At 37.8% G+C, this 25,680-nt stretch overlaps 1 protein-coding gene across 2 annotated transcripts in view; it reads right to left on the bottom strand.

Moving 5' to 3' along the window:
- lingo1a (leucine rich repeat and Ig domain containing 1a) overlaps positions 1-25,680 on the bottom strand; it is a 157,831-nt gene that overhangs the window by 21,774 nt on the left and 110,377 nt on the right. The window contains exon 1 of one of the 2 annotated variants that reach the window (XM_041997744.1): positions 6,646-7,317. The exons of the other annotated variant lie outside the window; for it this stretch is intronic. The gene's annotated coding sequence lies outside the window, so the exon portion shown is untranslated. Of the gene's footprint in view, positions 1-6,645; positions 7,318-25,680 lie in introns of those variants that run through there. 2 annotated transcript variants of the gene reach the window in all.

Genomic DNA, 25,680 nt, shown 5'->3' with positions numbered 1-25,680 from the left:
TCAGCTCTCTGACTTTTATTATGGGTCCAGTTAGCTGATTCCTGACAGTCTGAACCCTCTTGGACAAGTTTCTTGCAGTTTCTTTAACTAGTCTTCAGGAACAATTCCCCAGGCTTCTTGAAGGTCTTTCCAAAGCTCTTCTTTGGATGTTGGCTGCCATTTGTTCTGTTTTCTGTCAAGATGATCCCACACAGCTTCAGTAATGTTGAGTCTGGGGATGATTTATCACTCCATAACACCTGTTGCCACTGATCTGGAATCCAATTCTTGTACATAAGCCTTTTTTGCCCTTCTTTAGGAAAGGAATCTTGACAGCCCATGGAGACCATTTTTTCTTTGGCAATTTTTATAAATGTATCTAGAAAATTGGAACAAATTATGTACCTTTGAGACATGCTGCAAATATCTCAATTTTAGATTGTTTTTTTTTTTTCCCAAATTGTTCACCATATGTAAACTCTGGTTTGGGCCTTCAGTTAGGTAAATCTTTTTTGCTTAAATAAGTTTTAGGTCAGTGTTAAGTGTCATAACAAAAGACACCTAAAACTAGTCATGTAAAAGGTCTGATTTGAATATGATTTTCAATAAATAAATCAACCAATTCTCAAAACTGTTAAAGACCCTCAGATATCCTGAAGAGCCATTTCTCAGGACATTCTCAAATGTATCAGCAAAATTTAAATGGAACAGAAAACAAAGGTACTACAAGTACTACTTTAGCTTGTCAAGTTTGTTCAGATTATGTAGCATCAGCACTAGTTGAGCCTTTAAAGTTTGTACAGTATTAAATAAGGCCACATACTCTCATATATATATATATATATATATATATATATATATATATATATATATATATATATATATATATATATATATATATATATATATATATATATATATATATATATATATATATATATATATATATATATATATGAATGACATGCCTAGAAGATATAAAACTTTAAAATGACAGGAAATGTTTTGGTCTGACTTGAGTAACTTCCACTAAAGTGTGTTGCTAAAGTCTTTCATTCAAGGCTGCCAGTCAGAGGCCATCAACTTCCTCAGTCAATATGATTTACAGCCTTCTAGCAACTGAGCAGACTGACAATAACTCAGTCATCTAAAACATGGATGAGTAAGTCTTCCTGGCAACAGAAGTGTCTTCATAGGCACTCATCAGTCCCTGTGCAGTGAATACAAATGTTCTCTCCAGAGGGTAAGTGAAGAGCCTCTGTAAGCACAATAACATCTTGCCAGCCCCTGACCCATCACCTTGTCCATCATCAGTGCCTTCTTTAATGATGCATCCTCTAACGGCCTTCCAGTGATTCAGCATAGGATGCTACTTTATGCCAAGCAATAACTGCAGTGTGGGAGTGATTTAAAGTAAACAGTTTAAAGGATCATTTTTGTTAAGTTTGAGTTGGGCAAACTTAAGGAATCATCTGTGTCCTGATACTAAACACTGGCATGGTGTCCACCCCCCCTCAGTAATGCAGCACAAGCTCTGGACTGTATTCTAACTGGCTTTCATCTCTCTCTGTGCCCAGACATTCATACAGGCACATTGTGGTGGGGCTATTTCTTTTTGGCTGTTTGCTGAAACCTTTAAGATTTGAAGCTACACTTGAGCATGAGTACTTGTGGTTAGACGATGCTTCAGGCCTAAGTGATAAGCAAGTCTTCAAAGTGGCATTGGTTATTGCTTTGGTCAAAATGTGCAACAAAGAGGCCGCTCCAGCACCGGTTCTCCAGTCTGTTTCTGTCTTGTTCCACTTAACACATTTGTGTGAAACTGAGTGACTTAGCATGTTGTAACTGTTTTCATAGTTTTTTAGTCTGACCCACTTCTCTTTATCCATTTAGGGAAAGAAATATTCCCACACAATGGATCTAGATGTCAGTTCAAGGTCTTCCAGCTTTCTCATTTATGTCCTTAGATATGGCATATGAGGTTAGCTAATATGGTTAACCTTATGATGCCACATGCTTGCTCACTGGTAGTGGCAAAAAATTGTGTGTGACACTTAAACTGGAGTTTTCATTCCAGACACTTAACCAGGGACAGAAAAAAAAAAAAAATCTCTCTATCTGTTTCACAGACATGCAGTAGCACCCCTAGTGATCACTTTGATTCTTCACACATGTTGACACAAACTGAAGTAGATCAGGATTAGCTTTAGATTTGTAGGAATGAGTCCCTCATGTGAATCTCTTAATCTGAATGCCTGGTATCCAGGCATACCTGTGACCTGCCTCCAACAAGACTCCACACTGCAGTGCATGTACTCAAACACTCATATACTTATAATAATTGACCATTATTTATTTTCTCTACAGTTTTTTTTTCTTTGCATTGCTGCTTTTAATTTGAATTAGCCTGGAGGGAAAACCATACAACCACACAGACAAAAGAATGTGGATATTTTCTTTAGCTCTGCTTCATATCACAGGGCTTAACCAGAGACCACTCTTTTACTGTTTAGCTTAAATGTTGCTGCTGCAGCCTGGATTACTGTATAATTATGCTGATGTGTCCAACATTATAGGATTAAGGGCACTGGAATTATAATTTCACATTTGATTTTCTTTCTTCTTTTTTTTAGATGACACACTGACGCAAACATCACAATGACAAAGGCCAAGTGAAGAGCAGAACATGGGTTGCATGAACTTACACCATTACAATTCAGCATTTCTAGAAGGATGTGTCAACATCAATATATATTTTAAAGAGCTTTACTGAAGCCTAGAGCATGAACTTCTCCATTCTTGGCTACTGAAATGTACTTATCATTAAAAAAAAACAGTAAATGAGTAGAATGCCTGGCATGTGCACCATAGTGCTTCAGTAAGACTATAGAGCTGAGCATAAGTCTTGAGCCGTCCCTCATCTTTATAATTTGCTTCCACTTTGTTGTGATTAAAAAGTAGACTTGAGCTCTCCAGACTTTCTGAAGGCTTTTTGAAGTTTTCTTCGAACATTGCTTTTCACTCATTTTTAATTCAGTTCACTTTCCTGAGCAAGAAATGTTTTTGTGTTTTTCAAGCTATTTAACATTAACTAATGGTTCTTTCATAGAATAGAAAAGACAACTAAGTTAGGATTAAAACAGACAACTAAGTTAGGATTAAAATGTTTTGTTTCAGCGCATAACAAACGATTTAGCAAAGAACCAATTTTGAATCGTATTTTTAGACACTTTAACAGCCTGTGGCAAATATGCAGAATTCACTCCCATTAATTTAGTTGCATCTATGAAAAATGTCAAAGATAACACAGTTTGATAGGCAAAAAATAGCATTCTTGCATTAATAAGATTATTCCCAATAAAGCTTTTAGTTGAAAACTTCATATATAAGCCTGCAATGCACCCTTGAACGTTTTAGGAAACTGAACATGATTACAACAAAGACTTGACAAAGAACCTGAGACATGCATCTGACCCTCCAGATGATCCTGCCACTGTTCACAAAAACCTCATCAGAAATGGTCTCCATAGAAGCTGACTGTCCAGAGGTCATTCTTACAGGAAGAAGGAAATGCGAAAGGATTGAGGAATGTCAAATGGCACAAGAATCGAACTTAAAAATCTGTAACAGATCTCATGGACTGATGAACCCTCCAGAGCCTGATCTCAACATTACTGGAGCAGTGTGGGATCATCTTGACAGAGAACAGGAAGAAAGGCAGCCAACATCCAAAGAAGATCTTTGAAAAGCCACTCAAGAAGCCTAGAGAATTCATCCTGAAGAATACTTCAGGGTTTAGGCTAGGTTGAAGTATGGATGTTGATACCAAATATTGACTTTCAGTTCATTAGAACTGTACAAACATTTTTTTTTTATACTATAACTGTCAAGTTTTGTAAAGACGCACATCCACAAATCTAATGCAGAACATCCACTTGCTATGCTATAAGAAACTATAATAAACTCCTTTTAGTTTGTGTAGATTTGGGGAAAAGGACAAATAATTTTATTTATTTATTTATTTTTTTTTTGCACCTCTCTAATGAGTCTTCCTGCCTAATGGGATTGCACTGTTGCCCTGTCAAACATACAGATTTTGTCAACACAGCTTTTCATCTTCCACATTTGGTTCAGACAAATACCCACTAAGGACAAAAGTGAAGAATATCTTCCCGTTACCTCCCATCAAACAGCCACTATGACCACACCACAGGCCTTTCATCTAAAGTGCATGCCACCCAGTCTAAGGCAACGCTGAATTAAGCCAGTGGCATTAAGCAGAATAGCAGCCAGGTCTTGTAAAAACAACATAATTGGTGTCCCATGTGAAAACTCACAGCACTATGTCACCCTAACATCATGTAGGCATTGTGGCCTCACAACTGGGAGCTAATAAACACCTTGTCGATGGAGTAGGTGTCAGCTTTACACCCAGGATGAGAACGTCTCCAGGAGACATGAGAACACGTCATAAGCCAGCATTAGCCCACTCTTTAATGCCACTGCTGGCCATTTAGTGTGCTGTGAGAAGGCAAGCCTGTGATCAGTCAGCGTGCATCATCGTTGTCCGCACCATGGCCGCCCACTCTGTCTCGACTGCTGTCAGAGCCACGGTGAAGCCGATTTCTTCCATGAATCATTAATGCAGCGCACACTCTTAGGATGATCTTACTGGTTTTCCTCTCCATTCTGTCTACAGCTAATTCCATTACAAACACACTAAGAAATAAGCATACCTCCCTGAAATGTAATGCAGTTATGAAGAGCACAATTTTCCTGTGATATCTGATGCTGTGCATTAAATTGGCCACTATGTAGAGGTTTGGGTTATTGCAAACATTGATCAACGAACTGTAATTCAATACAGCACGTCAAGAGCAGCATAATGCTGTGGAGTAAGAGGAGCACTTGCAATATGCTGTAGCCTACTGCAGGGCAAAAAGGTGAATCCTATTGATGACTGTAGATAGCCAAGGTCAGCTGCTGCACATTTATTTAATGAAGGTAGCCAGGGGTGAAGGGAGAAAGCGGATCACACACTTGAGCAGCCTCTCAGCTGTTGCAAAGCATCCATGATTGAGTCGGCAGAGTCCCAATCACTAAAGAAAATCAATATGAAAACCTGAAAATGGGATTTAAAAGCCAAAATGGACATTAAGACAGCAACAGCAAAACACTTAGTTTGATAGGGTCGCTTGAAAGTCACAGTTAGAGTCCAGAAAACACACAGTGAAGCGTCAAATGATCACGTTTAATGGAAAGAGCATATAGCAGATGAAAAACAAAACAAAAGAGATCCCATAATAGGCACCCATGAAACCCACAGTGCCACACCCGTGCCCCTGCCTGTGCGATATCAGTAAGTGTATCATCTATCTATCTATCATAGTGAGTCCAGATAAAGCCAGAGAGGCTGTTGTGCCTCTGCTGCTGCTCCAAGCGACAGGAAGCTGCTGCTCTATCTGCCTGTCAGCTCCCTCCAGTTATTTATAACCAATAGAGCTACAGCACTTTATGAATGTCCGCAGGCACAGCCTCACACACACACACACACACACACACACCAATACTCAGTCCCACTAGTTTTTTTGTAGACATTATATACAATACTTTAGACATTATAAAAGGTAAAGGATAAATAAATAGAAATTCAGGGGGCACTCATATATATCCCCTGCTGTTGCCTTGAATAACAAACAGCAGAGGGAGAGTGGCACCACAAACACACAAGTTTCATCCTGTGTCCCATATTGTCGCAGTTGAAGCTATATATAGAGCCCATCACTGTCGTCTTGTTGAAAACAAAGAGTCCAAAGTCGTTTTGGGGGATTTTTTTCTTCTTTAAAGCTGCATGACTATTGCTGCAGGATCCTGTCTGTTATTTTTTTTTTTTTTCTTTGCTGCCCATTTAACAGATAGCCATCTTTTTTTCTATTTTTTTACACAGATGAATAAAATGGCATGCAGAGAGAGGATCACGACTGCCTCGCACTTGCACACAGTGGTAAATGTTATCCTAACAGAGTCTATACGTGGCCAAATAAAGGCTAAATCAAGAAAAGATGTTTTGTGATTCACCCCCACTCATTCTCTCTCTCACATACACATATACAAAAACAGACCTACACTCCAGATTCTGTCTCGCACGCGCACATACACTCACATTCGCGGGACAGTTAAATTTGATCAATGCTTTAAGCCTTCATATCAGAAAGGCGAGCACACATTGAAACAATTAAGGAGGAAAAAAGGATTGCAGAGACAAAATGCGCAATGATGAGAAATCTACCAAATCATTTGAAGTATCTCCGATTTGATGTGTTCATACCTGCAGAGGACGCGCCTAGCCACTCACTCCCTTAACCACAAGTCTTCATTAGATTTTTCTTTTCCTGCCCTGACGCCTTTTTCGCGGACTTGCAGGTAGCCTGTTTTTGCAGATTTGACACTGCAGAGTTCGGATGAGTTTGTTTTTTTTTTTTTCTTTCTTTCTTTTTCGTCTGCATAGAAGAACCCATATATAGGGATGTGTCTTTAAAGTAACGCAGTGAGAGAGGCCACAAGGTCTGGTTTTACCCCCGCACCCCCCATGCCACATTAAACCTAACAGACACAAACGCTGGCATGAAAAGCGCATCTTTTAATTTTCTGTATCCTGACACTTACCTGCTGTAGCCTTCACTGCTTCCAAGCATGCTTTCGCATTTCTCCGCGACGGCAACTCCCAGCCACCAGCACTCAAATTGAGACGCACTATCTCAAGTCCATCGCCTTGAAAGACAGCTTTTACAAAAGAAGGAAAAAACCTGAGCAGGGGCTGGAAGAGTAAAAGCCAGTCAGCCTGTTTATCGCTGATTTCCAACGAATTTCTTCACAGCGACAATACCGCGGTTCTGAGACGACAACCAACCCGCGCACATACATAAAAGCACACGCGTGAGCGCGCGCAATCCTCCCTCGGTACCGGGACTCCCCGTGCGCCCAAACCCGTCCGATGGGTGTTGAGAAAAAAGGAGGAATGCAGATGGCAGGTAGAGACGGTGAACAACTCCTACGCACGACTCCCGCTGCCGGCGCGCGGCTCCTTGATGCAGTCTCTCCTCAGCCTCGCGCTCTCAGCAGCTCTGTGCGACTGGTTGTCGTCAGAAGCATCAGCAATCCGCTTGCTGGAAGGAGGGACGGAGATGATCAGCGGAACGCACTCTTCTCAGTGTCCTACTGAAGTGCGCGTGTGCGTACCGGTGTGTGTGCGCATGAGAAGCGCACAGACACGCGGCGCGCGTTGCAGTAGCTCGCGTTCCTTCTGCTACGTGCAAATCTATCACAAACGAACTGCTGAAAAACAGGTTTAAATAAAGGAATGGAATCAGATTGAAGTCTCTGGGGCAAAATTTAAGAAAGGGATGAGAGGGCGGGGGGGGGGGGAGTCGGTGGGAAAGTAGCAGTTCCTCTTTTGAGGGCCTGATGGCACTGTGGGCCTCAGATAAGGCGGATAAACACACACACACACACACACACACACACACTCAGGCAGACATTCACAACAGACAGATTCTTCCAAGAGGCGACCCGCAGAATGTTGTCTAACTCACATCTGATGCTTCATCTGTCCCCTGCGATTTTAAAAAGGGGGTCTCAGCCGCTATCAGACTATAAAAGGGTTTCAAAGCACAGAGTAAATATTTCACATGGGTAAACGCTTAATTATTCCTCTCTTCTTGTTTAACTGTCTCCAGTGTGCTAACATAGTGAAAAGAAATCAGATTGTTGCTTTTTAATGTGTCATAACAGGGGACGTTCAATGTCACAGGACCTTTTGAAATGTATAAGAAGGTGATTTACTAAGTTTTGGATGACTTTAGCGTGGTTTTGTCACTTACAAGCTGAATAAATTGAGCCCAAAATGCACATTAATTTGTTAAGATGATGGGGGAAAAGACATTCAGTGGATTCCTTGTAGATATCTGTTCACACAAGCCTCAACAGTGACTGATTACAGTTATGAATCACATTTAAAAAAAGAAAAATGATATTCATTTATTTTTTAACATGACATATAGCTATGCACCATACTACAAATTATTTTCCTTATAAATATATGGCATTAGTATTGTCACTATTTTTTTTTTATCTCAGCAGGTATTCCCAGCTTACTCCCAAGTGGCTGACAAAATTGCCACCCTTTCTGATTCTGCTTGAGGTTTTGCATAGAGAAATTAATTTCATTTAATTAACATCTTTTTGGCTTTTTTTCAGACAAGAGAAACTAAGAGGATATTCCATTCATATCCCCAATTAGGCCCAGTAAGGACTTACACATATTGCTCCCCGTATGGTATTGGGATGTTATTTTCATATGCCTTCAATCACTAAGACTGGCTTCAGATTGTCGCTTGCCTCAAAATATATGACTATGTTCAGTATGCTCAGCATATCCCAAATTTATGGATACTCATGTGGAATATAAGACAAGACAGGACAAACTTTATTGCTCTTTAGGAAATTTGTCCTGGGATAAAAAAGTGCTGGTACAGCTGCATTACGTTATTCATTATAGAAGTTTCAAACACACATGACAATAAAAACAGCAACATAGCTAAGGTACAAAATGCACATATTACCCAATTCTATACACAGCTATAAATGGCAGAGTATGATTAACTTTTTCAGATAATGACATTTACTCTTTGTTATAGTATGTTGTTTATCAGGTTTATTTTGGAATATTGAATAAAAATGTATCCAGTGATTGGTGGGGCTCAGATGACACCACACGGAAGGAGAAGAATTGAGCTCTCATGAAACTAATTTGTTACGTCACTCTGCACATAACAAATGGTTGTTTGCTGCTGAATTAACTTCCAAAATACCCTATATTTAACTTTTAACCAGTACTGCCAGTATTATAGACACAAAAAGTGCCATCAAAGATTTGTAACATTTGGAAAATGGTTGAAGATAAGACTATGATAATTTTAGTTTAGCTTTAGTTTCTCTGTTTGGCTTTGATTGCAGTTGTTGTGGTTTGTTTTTTAACCTTTTGTTTTTTTCCCTCTTTTTCTATCTTTTCTCTTCCTATTTCTCCTCCATCCACCTTTCTCTTTCTGTTTCTCCGCTCCACTCCAGCGGTCATAAGCAAAAACATATTTTAAAATAATAATGAAGAATAATATTTAAGATTCAATGGAAGCCCCATATTTGTTGGGTACAATATGGCAGCCAGACCATCATTCTGCTGGCATGATGCTGGGCAGGTTAAAAATAATAATAATAAAAATAAGAGTATGTGTCATGGTTCACAGTTTATGTGTTTGGTTTTTGTTATGTTCATGGTTTATGTTCTTGTTTTCTTTTATTTAGGGTTTTGATTGTCTGTGTTGCTTTGTTTCCTGCTCATTAGTTCACCTGGGTTGATTAGTTCATTCATCTCACCTGTGCCTAGTAAGTCCTTCCATCTATTTAAGGCCATTGGTTTGAGTTCCTGCCTGCCAGTCCATTGCTTACTGATTGTTTGTTACTGTTAGATGTAGCCCATGTCATGTCAGAGGTTTGCCACCAGAGTCTTTTGTTTTGTAAGTTAAATTTTACCTTATTAAAATTGTTCACCTGCACCGGTCTGCATACCACCTCTTAAAGCCTGCACTTGGGTGCTCATTCCCATGGCATCCTGACACTGTGATAATTTGGATTTACAGACAAAATGAGCTGAGTCATTTAATCTCCAGTTATACAACTAAATGAAGATGGTGTGCAGAATATAATAATAATAAAAAAGAAAAACAAGGAGCATACATATTTAATGTTTTTAGAGTCACTGCTGTCATAGTGCCTACCTGCAAGAGACATCTCTCTCTTTTTTATGTCTCTGGCTAAATCATCTGTGCAATGGAATGTTTGAATCACTAAAAATGTTTGGTTACATCAGTGGGGACTGAACACATTTGCTGCCTTTAAATCGAGCTGGTATTGAAAGCTGGTGTATTGTTGGGAGGTTATCACTTGCAGATTTCGGCCAAGTTTCCACTCAAAGCCCAGAACACAGAAAATGTTACTAAAATATTTGTCCGACAGGTTTAAAATGAGTTTGTGTCCTCCTTGCATCCTAAAGCTTCTCTGTACAGACCCTTGGGGGCAACCTAAGCCATTCAGGCATCACAGGTACATGTGAATGTCATCAGCATCAGTTCACGCATGGCCAAGGCACCCTTACACCCTTGCACTCCTGGCTGTGAAACCATTCCTTGAGGGAGGGAAAGAAGGAGGCATTTTCTTTCCAGATCAGCACACTAGAACTGACCATATCTAAACTCAGCTAAAAAAAAAAAAAAATACTTTGACAGCTTCTTTAGGCTTAAAGACAGCTGACATTGTGTTCTCCCTCCGTGTACAACTTTGAAGAATAAATAGTGAAAATGAGTTTTTATTTCTGATGTTTGACAACATATTTCAGCTGAGCATCAATGTCCCCAGGCAGCTGTTTCATATTCCTTTATGGAATAACAAACCACCCATCATCTATATATTTGCAGCACTGACAAAATTTGCTTTGAGTGTTGCTACATGAACAAAACCCTGTGCGAATGAGACAAAAAAAAAAAAAAAAAGGAGAAAATTAGCTTTGGCAGGATGCTCTTCATGGGAGGCAGGGGAGAGGATAAGTTCAAGGTCCTTATCCCTGCCTGTCTCTACTCTCTGCTCTCTACCCCGCTAAGAGCTGCAAACAACATCAGAGGTAACAATGGATACCTATGACGCCATGGGCTTTGAGAGCATCCCATCAATAATTAATATTTTCTGTTGTGCTTCTCAACAGTGGCACGCATGTTTGTCCTTAATCTTTTGTTCTATCGGGCGTGATGGGTTTTTGTCACATGGACACTCATGAATCTGAGAGATAAATAGGTCTGTGATTAGACAACAAAATAACAGCTTGTTATGACTGAATCATCGTCCCTGCTCTTTAGCAGCATTTTTCATGTTGGATTGCTGTCAAGAGCGTAGGTTAATTGTATGGATAAAGGTGGACAAATGGAAACTTAAGAGTAATAATAATAATGTTATCTACATAATATGGAAGCTGGAATCACATGTTTGTGCTCATGAGCCATTACAGGAGAGATCGAATCAATATCAGTTTTTTGGGACAGTGACAGAAGTATTTTGTGTGTAAGTGTGTGTGTGTGTGTGTGTGTGAAGCTGCGTTAGGTCTTTAATCAGGTGATACTTTGTACAGAGTTTCTACAGCATGTTGTATTAGCTTACATTAGGTAAAAGTGGGAGTACTCTCTGCATGGGTATTCCTGTCCAGCACAAAGCAACTATTCACACTTACAGCAAATTTAGAATCGAAGAAGCATGTCTTCAGATTGTAGGAGGACAGAATAGCACTTGGGAGAACCCTTGTGGACTTAAAACATATAGACTGCACAAAAAGAAACCTGCAACCCAGCTGATTTTTACACATATATGACATAATAAATTCCCTACCTTGAACTTGTAGAAATTTAAAGTTATAGTGTCAGACCCTTAAATTCCAAGCAGAGAAACACAAAAGTAGACCTGCTTTCTATTCTGTTCAACACCATGGACAGCTACAGACTGAAGCAGATGTGTGCAGTAGGCTGTCTGAAATCACTCACTGCTCACTATGGACTAGACTCTGTAATGTGTTCATGATTTTGCAGTGCTGCTCCTATGTATGGTAAGTACATACCTTATGGTGTACTTAAAGTAGCCTGCAATGCACAAGGGGAGGAAAGGTAATCTAATGGCCACTAACCCAGCAGTTATAGCAAACTGTACCAAACAGAATTTATCCTAATGGAAAACATGTCAAACAACTGTTAGATTAAAATAAATATAAAATTTAAAGATCAATTAGATTTTTTTAAACTTTGTATGTTATGATTTATTATGTTTGGGTATTATTATTATTATTATTGTTGTTATTGTTATTATTGTTGTATATCATGGTTTGTGATGTGCTAAATTTCCTGATGAAATGCTGTGAAAGTTTCATTTTTTTTTTCTTTATGAGACTGGGTTACATGCCCATGTTCCATGACCACAAATATTCCCTCTGCTGTTAGCATGTGTTTCCTAAAGACATGCAGCAAAATGAAAATGTCAAGAGCCGTATTAAATTCTGCATTAAGACTTGGAAAAAGGAAAAATGCAATGCATACTCAGATTACATATTAAGCCTACATACCCAAACCGATAGTCATGTTATTGTTGGGTTAGGTTTTCTTAACCACATTTTAATGAGGTATAATGATTAGAATTAGCTTCACTGAATGGTTGAGCAAAATATTAAAAGATTAAATATATTTGGTGGTACCATTTGTACAGAGTTTGCAAAAGCATCCTCTGCATTGCTACAGAAAGAAAAAAACAGTCTGCAGTTTGCAGCCTTCCAAACATCCTGTAACATGCCTAACTTTTTTACCTTTAAAAGGAATATTCTTCAGTGTTGCAGGGGTTTAGTTAATGTTTGAACCTCCATTATACATTTGTATAAAGATAAGCACACAAATGCAACATAGATATTTTTCACTTTCTCAAATTAAATCTGTCTCATATACAACTTAATAAAGGCAAATACTACAATAAAGTCAATCAGGATAAATAGAGTTCCACTTCGGAGACGATATCAACAATACCGCAAGGACATGTGCAGTTTGCTTCCTCTGCCATGATGACAAAGTATGCAACTTCAGCCATCACATTCATTTTTGTGATTTTTATTTATTTGTTTTTTAACCTGGCTTTTTGACTATTACTGCCAGTGAATATAAAAGCCACAGCCACATCTATATATTGAGTATAAAGGGTGATATTTTGGTTATGTTTATTATATAGATGTTTGTTGTGTGAAGATGTACAAGCTGTGAAGAGTTGTGTTCCCTATTTCTAACAAATATGCCCACACTTCAACATTCTCACTCTTCCACACATAAAATTCCACACATACATTCACTCACTTATTGTCACTCACTTTCACCCTCACAGCCACTCATTTGCTCTGACTGGTATTATTATGCTGCAATGTGAAATGACTGGTGCAGTGAAAATGGAAAGCTATGTATTTGGCAAGGTTGTTGGAGGAAGTGCCCTCAATTTTGAATAAACATTGTAATACAGACTTGCAGGCCGCAACCAAATGTACAAGAAATGGGGTTTGGCACAACTGACATCTGGTGTTTACGCTTATTAATGTATCACCTACACCGATAGACACCGATCTGCTCAAAGTTTTGTAGATATGGGGGTGTATTCATAACAAATGATGCAAAGCTGTAATGATGCCAACATTGTCAAACCGACCTCACAATGACAGTCATCAAGATGATGGAAAAACCATTTCAGACAGGGGTACATCAGGACAAAATCCTCATGGGACTTTAATGGGTTAATTATGATGAATTATTTACAAAAAATTAACCCATTAAAAAAATTAATGCATCGCAGTTTGAATTCCAAACAATGGGAAAGGTTCATCAGCACGTGGGTTCCTGGTAAATCGTTTAGAGAGGTGCGCGCGTCAGAGCTCGGCTAAAAACTCAGCAACCTTGATGCTATTTTTAGTATTTATATTTAGTGGGTTTTCAGACCCCTCTAGTGGCTCTATTTAAAAGAAATCTACTAGCGACAAATCTAGAGAATTTTATGGTTATGGGTATGTTACTGGGGACGTTTGGAAACTGACGTGAAAGCATGTATCGTTTATTTCTTTGCAATGAGCTGGGGGCTACTTAAACACATTTAAATAAAAAAAATGTTGCTTTTTGGGGCAAATATTGTTATGCAATTAAAATGTGATTGAGATTAATTAATAACAAAGCATCTAATTACTTAAAAAGATTTTGGTAATTGAGTCATATATATATATACACACATATATATATATATATATATATACACACATATATATATATATATATATATATATATATACACACACACACTACCGTTTGGGGTCACTTCCCTATTGAATCCCATGGCAAACTTTTTTCAGACCACTGTAACCCCTTTTTTTGTCTTTCTTTCTTTCTTTCTTTCTTTCTTTCTTTCTTTCTTTCTTTCTTTCTTTCTTTCTTTCTTTCTTTTTTAAATGAGCTTTAACACAGTAGTTCCAACACATGTGTACTACTGGGAAAAATAAACAATAAAAAAGACTGTTTACCACTGTGGGTTGTTTGTTACTAACTGAGCTTAATACTGCAGCGGGATCATTACGACCCCAAAATGATATCCATCATACTGTGTGGTTTATGGCATTTATAATGAAGAATAAACACTTTACTAGACTTGCTGCCCAAGTGACATTAATAAAACTCTAACCTCGGTTTCAGAGAGATAAGAAAAGTCTTATTTACACCAAATGCAACAAATTTGGCCGAGTCTTGTTTGGCTAGTGGTTATAAAAATAACACTTTGTCTTCAGTAGCTTACTTTTCCCACAAAACACTTTGGTCAGCTGCTCCCTCACTTCCTCTCAATCTCAACGCTGTGCAAGGAGGACTGCAAAGAAAAATGATGCTCCCCTGCCACTTGCACACACTGCTTTGGGCAGACTATCATTCTCATTAAACTAATAACAGTTAGCTTCTTATCTCACAATGTCTTGGCAAAGTCACTTCCACCCTTGAAGAAAACACAATGTCTTTCAATGCAGGGGCTTAATCTATCACCAAGGCCCAAATGCGACTGAATAATCCTCTACAATTAGCCTTTTTGTATTCTACAGTATCCCTGATTTCCTCCACAATTTTAATAATGTTCTCTCTTATGGGGACAATGATGCTGTCCTTCAGGTTTGTAAGCAGGCAGGATTAACAGTTTGTTTCTCCTACTTAAACAACTGGATGGTTAAAAACTGCTAACAGTTGTTTTCACCTTCATGAGTTTATGTTTGTGATTTATATTAGATGTTTGTTTTAAGTAAATGTATATTCAAAATTGAATTTAACCAGTTGGAAAGACTGGAAATATAAAGGGTTTTATGTTTACATAAAACTGAAGCAGGGCCAGATTTTAATGTCAGGCCAGTTTATCGCCAGTATACACAGAGCTATGGTGCAGAAATGTGTTTTTAAAATTAGTAAGACTGTTAAAAAAGGAAGCAGTTAGTCTACAAAAGAATCCTGTCTGTTTTTCATGCCAAAGATCACACCATTCAGTAGGGGATTGAGGATTGTTCCATGTGTACAGAGATTTCTCTGGATTCTCTTAATATTTTAACTTTATGTACCAACTTTAAGAAATCTCCATTTTCTTTAAAGCACGTAGGAAGAAACGTTATTCTTAATTTCTGTAGAAATCTTTCAGAAAAAAATTGCTCCTCCAAAATGCTCTCCATATTCATTTATCAAAGCTTTAATCTGCCTGAATACATTCTTTATAGCTTGTGCCTCATTCCACTTTTTAAAGACCGTTTTAGTAGCTGTTACTATTTTAATTTAAACATAGTTTTTTAATTGTTTCACATAAGTAAATGAGATATATATATATATATATATATATACATATGGTGCATTTTTGCTTCCCATTTTTAATCAGTTCTGAGTATTTTAAGGAAAATATTTAAACAAATGACCCATCAATCAGTCTCTTGTCTATAACCACTTATTTAAATTTAGAGTCATGGCGGGCATACAAAGATGAGATTTCAGCATGATGTTATCGCCATAAAACATAGATATATTTACTGATCATCCGTTGCAGATGCTTTTTTTCTCCTGCAGAAAGAGCCATTTGGGCTTTCATTTTGCCAATGAGACAAATGTGACAAATGTGTTTCCCTATAGACAGGTTATTACAAGCCACACTTGGGCCTCAGACTCCTACAGATATTCTGCTTATGGCCACTGGAACAATGGCTCCATTTTTATTTATTTTTTTCAACTGCGGGGTACCATCCATTGCCTCGGCTTCTCGCCTGTCATCTTGGCCAACAGACAATTGCTTCCTGACATGAGAGCTCCTTGTAAAAGATGTTGCCACCCCTCGGACTCTGTGCAAGGCAGAAACACACATTAAAGTCTCAACAAACATGCGGACATATAAACACACAGATACACACACACACACACACAAAATCTAATCTGAACCTGAATCAAATCCCATCCCTTTGTTTTTCAGACAGGAAAGGAGGGTGAGAGGGATGCTATTGGGAATAGTGTACATGGGTAAAGTAATCACTTTTTAAAGCAGTTTTGGGGGTGTCCCCCCTCCCATTCCACACTAGCACCATATTATTCCTAAAGGAGAGAGATTTCAATCACTTGATAGCTGCCACTATGGCTTTAGCAAATTGTTGACAGCCAAATCCATGTCGATCCTTTGAGTGATTGCATGCTGCAAAAGGTCTAATCTCATTTTCTCCTCAGCTCCAGACTGCCTGTAAATGAACAGATATTAACTTTAGGTCTTCACTGTATTTCTGTGTATGACATCCAACATTCCATCTCATAACCAAGTCATTTTGTGAGTTATAATTACATTTATAGTCTTATGAAAAGTCCAATTTAAAACTATCAGTCAGGACAAATGCTTATTTGACATCTCTGGAGTGAGAGAAACTTTTTTTTTTTTTTTTTTTTTTGTATATTTGTATAAATATGATAAACGAATTCACACAGATAGGCCCTCAAAGAGAGTGAAAACTTAGGATCTCAGAGAAAGGCTTAATGCTCATAGGATTGAAGAAAAAAAATGACAGAGTTTTGATTCCACAGTTAAATAATAGAAATTCAAGATCTAGGTTACCAGCCCAAGGAGAGATCAGCCAGCAAAGAAAACTGTGTAATAATTTGTCAGGTAGAGGAGCCTCAGATAAAAGCTTCCCTCACAATGGCAAATGTAAATGTTAATAAGTCTACCCAGAGTACAATGATCAATGATTGCGGGCACAGTGGGGGTGAATGGAGAAAGCTGCAGCTCTAAAGATCACTTAGAGAAGTCCGGAGGCTGATGGGAAAATGTTTTGAGGATAGATGACAGCAAATTGATCTGTTTAGTTTTGAATCTGAAGTGCTTTTTGTCATTTTAAGTAAATGTTTTTTTGTTTGTTTTTTTCTTTTTTTAAAAAAGAAAAGTATGCGCTCTTTTTTAAAGAACCTTATAAAGCATAGTGGTGTTAATATTATGGTTTAGGCCTGGAAAGTTTATTATCATTTATCTCAAAGAATCTCTGAAGGCATCTGTCAGCATTTCATTTCAAGAGAAACGAGGTTATCCAGTAAGATAATGACCAAAGACAAAGAAACAAAGAAGTTGTGTTAGAGTAATGGTTAAAGAAGAATAAAATTAAGGTTTTGGAATGACAAGTTTAAATATTAAGTTTACAAAAATTATGTGGAAGAATGTGAATTGAGGAGTTAATGTGCTCAAACTCACCAACATCCAAGACTTGCATGTTTGTTTTTTAATTTTAAATAAAACTTTTAACATACAGTAGTTCACATAGTTTGACAGAATGAACCCAGTATGCTAAAAATAATTCCGTGTATTATATTTTCTGATGTTTTATAAATAAAAATGCTTATAGTAAGCTGAGTGCCTCTGGCTTACTAGAGTATGTCTTAATTCTATTCATGCATTTAATGGTGCCACCAAAATGCATGAGTCATGGAAAAAATATTAGCTGATAAGTTGCATAACCTAAACAGAAATAAAAAAGGTCTAATTTGAAGTAAAAAAAAAAAAATAAATAAATTATACATATGTGTATATATATATATACATAGTGGTAGAAGTCATTTAAAAAAATAGAGCCATGATATTGCTTAACATAATGACATCTCTTTCAAACATCCACGGTTTGATGCATCATTTAATATAGAGCAGAGCAGCAACAACTGTGTCAAAATAATTAAAAGCATACCATCAAAACTTATTTAGTATTGCTTTTAATAAATAGCAGATTACACCTGAAATCCTTCAGTACAAAAATAACTGCTTATTCAGACACATTTTATAACCATCCTATTATCTCACACTCTTGTGCTCTAAACACATTTGCAGATGTAAAAATATGTATTTATGTCAATGTTTTATTGACATTACAAAAAAAGCTGGAATTTAAATTCCTATCACCTTAGTATCAGATCAGTGTTTCACATTCCCATCCTCACAACTATCTTAAACACACAAAATTGTCTGTCATCTGTTTTACATTAGAGCTCCAATGAGGCATCAAAAATCCATTACTTTTTAAAAAAAACTTCTTAATGCAGGACAGATTTCATACTAAGAAAATAACAGCTTATTTTTAACCCCTGAACATGCAATAAAAATGTCTGAGCTTGCAGAAAGCTAATGGCTTGTATTTGATGCCTCATTGAAACAAGGTGGGCCAAGAATGCTCCCACTTTATCATTTTCTCTCCAAAAGCTAACACCAATAACCCCTGAAAATCAAAATATTTCTTTTTGAATAGACTTAAATGAGTTTTGAGAGTTTACTGCAAACCCCAGGGTGAGCATCAGAGGAGAAAGTAATATGCTTTTGGCATATACAGGAACCCCTTAGGTCCGGTTACAGGCATTTTCCATATTTTAAATTCATAATGTTGATTAACACAATCTGCCAATTAACATCTTTTAATTAAGCCAGGGTTTGTCATTTGAGCTGCATCTTCATTAATTTAGGAAATTGTTTGAATTCCTTAACTGTATTTGTGTGACCTTGCTGGAAGTGTGCCAGCTGCTATCTGAGTTTTGCATTCCACCACGTGGAGTGTAGCTTATTGATCACAATGAATCAAATAAAAATGCAGAATCCACAATTCATTCTAGTTCTAGGTTTACATAAATGCTCACTGCAGCATGGATGTTTCACTGTGACCCCCAGCCTGTCAGAAATGCACAGTAATGGAGCTGCATCTGTCAAAATGAGCTAGAAGTGTTTCAAATGGGTTGAAACTCCACAACTGAGCATCTAAAACAAAGCATCAAGTGAAATTAGAAACGATCCGATTCATTCCAATTTAATATTCTTCCTATTAAAATAGGAGTTATTTTACCTTCGACTGTCGACTTCCACCCTATGCTTGCTCAGAATGGAGGACTGAATTGAAGAGAGGCAGTTACCTTTATGAATTGGCTTATATGAACACAATTATTATAAACTGGACTTTTGTGGATTTAATCAGATAATAATTGTACAACAGTTAATTTTATTGAATTAGACTGAGTGCCTTGAGATGACTGCTGTAAATTGGCGCTATACAAATAAAGCTGAACTGAATTTAATAAAATACATCTTATTTAAATCTACTTATGTTGTTCTATTCAGTTTATTTCAAATAAGTTAAACTTTCCAGTTCAATGAAATTACAGTGAATTACCAGTAAATACAATTCAGTGCAACCCGGATTAGTGTTATATTTTTGATCTCCTCTTAATACTGTTGTTTTTGATCATTTGGGAAAGGCCATGCTATTCACCATGATGTGAGTCAGTTATGTTACACTTAACAGTTCTAATGGTTTTTGACTTCTGGCTTGCAACTGAGCAGTAGACACTGTTCGCATCAACTTCCTGCTGCTTCCACACGGTCATTCAGGTGCATTTAATAACTGTCGGAACACCAGTGGGGGAATCTTGCAGAGTTCTCACCATGATCTATTCTCAGCCATAGTGGTTTGTTTGTGTGATGATGCTACGAAGTAAAGCGGAAGGCTAAAATCTGTTTTCACAACTGCTGGCTTTCCTTCTAGATTTCTTTCACAGGATAGATACAGCTATAATACAACAGCAATTTCACAGGAGCATGGAGATCAGCAGAGCAAACAGGCAATAGCAAATAAAACCATTTAACCTCTTCGACCTGTCTATCCTGTAGAGGCAAGTGCCAAATACATAAATGTTTGGGTATATACACACAGCAAGGCAAGTAAACCATAGAGAGGTTGGATCCGACATGTATTTCATTCAGACTGGCCACTGCATTGTGCCAGCAGAATCTTATTATTTCCATGGCATCTCTGGGGCAATTACTGTGTGGAGAAATGCTTACACTCTATTGGGTGCTATTATTTGTTCCAGGGTTATGGCTATTTCTTAGTGTGTACCTCTGAACAACATGCCAGTCCCTCCGTGGTGCTGAAATTGCTGCCAGCAAATGACTGAAGCTGATGATAGACAGGCCTCAACTTCCACCCTCTCCCTTTTCTTCCATCTGCTAATTAAGCACAGATGAACTGGACACACATGGCTAAAATTAGCTAAAAGCACGCAGGAAGCATCATGATGAACCCCAGTCTTTGTGCTTTTAGATAGCCAAATACTGCACATTGTCAGAGGAGAGGGAAGTTACATCTGGTAGTGCTAACTTGTTAGAATAAGAGTAACTACTAAATACTGAATTATATGCTGTGGAAAGTGAACTCCATCCCAAGTTACTCATTACAATAACCTGTAATTAAGTGCACCAACACTTAGAAAAAGAAGTGTGCACTGTGTTTAACACAAGTGCAACTCAGTCCAAGACAGAATCCATGTCTGGAGAGGCGAATAAGCTCAGAGAGAATGAGTTCAGCATGTTGTATCAAATGTTAATGAAAATGCTGGATGTACAAGTAAAGGCAAGACTTACCTACAGGTATGTGGCTGTCTGCTTCTCTTTCTCAGGCAGATAGTAGGTGTGTCATAATAATGATGTAATCATAGTTTAGGGGAGTGCACCAGTGTTCTGTCGGTTTGGCATACCTTGTCAGAATAGCATACCATAGCCTTGTCTGTTGGTTCTGACTATCAAAACAGCAAAGCTACGAATGTCAGTTTGATAGGTGGAATATGCAGAAAGAAAGCAGTTTATCAAGCGGTGTACCATCTTGATAGGTTATATTGATATTCTAGATTTAATTTAGCTTTAGTAATTTCAAAGTTAAACATTACATATTCAATGTCATGGCATTTTGAAAGAGGGCCTAATGCTAATAACTCAATGCTACAACATTACAACCTCATTTGTAAAGAAAAAAAATGCAATACAAGTGCGGTTTCCTACATATCATCAAGATTTTTAAGTGGATTTCCCCTCAAGCTATAGTCATATAAGAGATTCACTTGAGCAATGTGGAATTGATATGAAATATAATACACAAACCAAACTGCAACTGGCTTCACAGTCGGCTGTATGCCGATGCAATCTCCGAGTAGTCAGTGCTGAATTAATGGGTCATTTGCAGATTTCTGTGCTATGCATGCACATTAACCAAGGCTATGCTATTCAAGTGAGTATGCCAAACTGTCAGGACACCGGTTCATAACGGAAAACAGTTTTTTATAATTGATAAAATATTCATTTGTCAATGCAACATAACCTAAAATACTCTGAATGTTTAAAATGTGGCACAGTGGGAAACCGAGAGGGACCTTTTTCCCTGCTGCACTGCTACACATGCAGCAGATTATCTGTCTTATTGCAGATGTAGAGCAGTGAAAATAGATGGAAAAAGTTCTGAAAGTGAAAAGCATATTCAATTTCTATGTCAATTTGAATGTGACTTTGAATGACTTTGAAAAGTAAGGAGTTGTATCTGTTGTCTGGAGACACCTTGATTTTTAAAGGTCACATGTGGACAAAACAATTATTTGCCAATGGGAGCAGCTAGGAGGAACTTGCCTCACCACCCTAGTTGTGAACAGTTTTTATACATTCTTGATATTCCAAAACATAATATCAACACACTTTATAAACTCAGTTAAAACTGAAAAAGTTTGAAGGACACTTGGATGAGATGATACTTGTAGATGTGCTTGCTGGAGGTACTGTCTATGAGAAAAAATAAAAAAAAAGCAAGTGGTGGGTCCAAATAATCAACATCATGGCAATCCATGTAACCAAAGACAAGTACTGTGGACTGTATGTTAACACAGTCAAATACCGTGAAAAAAAGTTTGGTCATACTGCCCAATACTAAATTATAGATACTTTAGTTTATTAATGTTGATATAGAACTAAGACATTTTCCTGAACTCTAAGATTGTAGAACTGTAGAAGAAAATGAATATAGATTTTTTTAACATTTGCAAAGATGTGTGCTTTGATAATTTCCTTTTCTTTAAACTCAGACAATCTCTGATTACCTCTGTTAAAATATAATGTTTATGGTGTATTATACTGTAGGATATCAGCCACAAACCCAACTGCAGATCAAATACATGTAAAGTTGCTGCAACAGATGGACAGACTTCACATGTAAGAAATGCCATTTGAACACAATCATTACCTGTAAAAATGTACGAGGCTTTCATTACTTAGTATTCCGGTATATGTCAGTATTCTGAGGTAAAGCAAGGGTTGGCTGAATTAATGAATAATTTAATTAATAAATATAGTAGTAACAGCAGAACAGGCAGACAAGAGAGGAAGATATGATGGATTTATTGTTTATTTGGTTTCCATTCACATATAAAATGTATTAATGTTGCAGGTTACCTTGTCTTGTCGAGTTATAGTAAGAACAAACTCTTTACATAGATGAAAACATCAAACATGAAACTTTCTCAGTTTCTTGTTTTAAAATGTATTGGGTATGTGACTTAGAACATGAAACGCATTTTCATTAAATCTTTTATTTTGCACTTGTTCTGGTTCCAGTTATTAAATTCTACTTCATCATGACTGCTGATGCATAGCATAGCAACTGACACCAGGAGCATGATATACATCTGAATAAATGCACTAAGCTGCAACATTAAAACTGTAGGCAGTGTGCTTGGTCTGAAACAATCTTAAGGTGGGTGGTACTGTACATGTCATGCATGCCAGAACTCAGTGTTTCTAAGCATAATGGTGCAGTCAGCAAACCTGACAGGTGTATTCTTGAAGTATTAGCTCAAGTGAACATGCTGTCAAATATCAATTGTGGGAGGATCTGCACATATTAATTGTTTGTACCCTCACAAGAGCTGTTATTAAAATAGCAGGTGTCTTTTACTGCACAGCGAGACCCCTGTGGCGCTACACCTCCATTATAGAATTATAGCAGTCACTGATGAGGATGACTGAAGGTTAATTACATGCAAAGAGTAAAGAACAAAAGCCATGTAAGCATTTCTGTTTCAACAACTAATGCCACTAATACTTTCAAAATGTGTCTTTATACCAGTGTTTCTTAATTCCAGGTCCTCAGGACCCCCTGCCCTGCATGTTTGAGAAGTAACCCCTGATTTAAATCCCATTGAGAATGGACAGTGGATGCCTTTCATGATGCCATCTTCACCGCATGGAGCAACATTCCCACCACCCTCCTGGAAAAACTAATATAAAACCATGTATAATACTGTACATAAATAAACAGAATACCTTAGTCCTAAGAAAAATCCAAAAACAATAATTAAACCTAGCAGACAAATGAAAAATTCAGCATCAGTGGTACACACCTACCAAATCTTCTCCCTTTATACCTGAATAGTGGTTCGTACCTGATAGTACCCGCTATATAGTACTATACCATATAGCCTGTTATGATTGACCCTCGAATGTTAAAGGAGGTTTGTGGTGTTGTTACAAAACCTCTGCATCTTTCCACACACACCATACAGGTTTGTTGCTGTTCAACTTCACAAGTGACTGCTATGGACTGACTCAGTATTGACTGAGTGAGTGATCAGCACACAGTTGCACCTCTACAGTGTGCCTTAGTTCATGTATGACTATGGCAGGTGTTACGGCCCCTGCTGTTTTCAGACAGCTGTGGCCGTCTGTGTTTGATTAGGGGCGGCAGAGCGCTGCCCGGAGTGGCCAAGGACAGCGCCTTTGTCCCCGCCCCTGTGTGACTGGCACCCCTCTGGACCAGTCAGGCTGCAGCCTACGGGGAAGCTCAGGCTGAAAAGGCTGCAGCCGAGGCAGGTCTGGAGGGGGAGATGCCAGAAAGGCTCAGGCCGCTCTCCCCCTCATGTTGTGCACCGGGTGTGTGTGTGTGTCGCGACCACCTCCTTTTCACAATGGGTGCTTAAGTGTTTAGTTGAGTTAAGTTTACTTTGTGTTTGTGTTAGAGCTGGGCTAGGTTAGCGTTTTATTGTGTTGTGACGACGGTCACTTTAGTTTATGGGCCTGTTGCTTTTGTTTGGTTTTAGTTTCCTCACCGAGTTGCGGTTGTGTCTGTGTGTGCACTCGGTGAGTGTTTGGTATAGGTTTTGGTTTGTTTCTTTCTGCAGGTCCGCTAACCCCAGCTCATCTTTATTTTGTTTTATAGGTTGTCCATCACTTTCACGGGAATTGTAAATAAATGTGCTTTTATTTTGAAGCAACATCTGTCCTCACCGTGTTTTTTTGTTACGCCCTTCCATACCCACTCCAGTTTGTGAACTACATTTTTATTTTGATATTCTGACATGAAAACTGATTCTCAAACATAAAAAGTTGGCACGTAAGGTATCAATATATTTCAGTATTGATCTACACATCACTAGTCTTCATATTATGCTATAATAAGAAAAGGCAGAGAAGGAAAGGCAGATTTCATTGCGAAAAAGGCCAAAACAAACCTTCCACCCTGAAGATGACCCACTTATAACCAGTCTTGTTATATCATTTAACCTGCAGAAAAATGACAAGATCTCATTTTGATTCATATAATTCATGTTAGCTGCATAGTGTAAGTTCACATTTTTCATAACACAACATGTCATAATCATCTTTTTGTCATGGTTTTCCTGAACAACTCTCTTGCTTAAGCCATTTGCAAATTCCTGTCACCACAGTCCCAACTCAGCACTAATATCCTTACTGCAAATTTCCTCTCTTTCTGACATTGGAATGATATGCATACCTACAAAAAGAAAAAAAGAAAAAAACATTCTCTAAATCTCTACTGAGATGATTGACTAATAGTGTTAGACCCTTCCAGTATAGAGACAATCAGTAATTACTCTCCATCATCAGACTAATTAGCATAATTACTAAAACAGTAGACCAATATTTATCACTCCATGCTTCATGAAATGCCCTTATCATGGATGTGTTGCAGTGTGTGCTATGAATTATGTGTCAGTTTTAGAGTTTGCACCTGGGACCCCAAATCACCATGTTGAGGTCTGATTATTAAGGAAGAAATCTTCTTAACTTAACTTAATACATATTTTTCAAACAGATCAGGTCAACAGTACATTGTTTATTTTAGGGAAAAAAGCTCTGCTTTCTGGGTCTGTCCTCTTTTGAATCCTCACACAAAATCCAATTGTTTAGTTGACGGCTGAAGTCAAAGAGGCTCTTGTCACAACATTGCCAACAATCTCAGTATTAAAGGTATGGTAGGCCACCATGGGTTTCCTACTGATACTAAAGCCAATAAACACTTGCTGCTCTCAGCTGGAGACAAGCTAGTGCCACAGGGAAGTAGCAGGATTAAAAGGTCTCCTGAACGATTGATAAGGCAAGGTGGGCTCAGCATAGCGAGTGCAATGACACATGCTGTGTCTTCCTGTATTAGCAGAGGTGTAAAATGTTGTTCAGTTGAAAAACACTCCTGTCTTTGACATGTGAATCTATGAAATTTGAAAAATGATGGACAAAATGTAAGTCTGAAAACAAGTACTCTGAGAATAGAATCCTTCATTAAGGATATTGGCTGATCTGATACTTTAAAAGAAAGGAATCTAGATCAAAAATCTCTTCACCTTTGTAGAAAACAAATCTTTACTAGTTTCACAACTCCAACAGAAAATAAATGTGGTTGTTAGCAGT

The sequence above is a fragment of the Melanotaenia boesemani genome, chromosome 10, assembly GCF_017639745.1.
Source record: "Melanotaenia boesemani isolate fMelBoe1 chromosome 10, fMelBoe1.pri, whole genome shotgun sequence".
In the NCBI taxonomy this organism is placed as follows: Eukaryota; Metazoa; Chordata; class Actinopteri; order Atheriniformes; family Melanotaeniidae; genus Melanotaenia; species Melanotaenia boesemani.
This window is presented reverse-complemented; position numbering and strand designations above follow the sequence as displayed.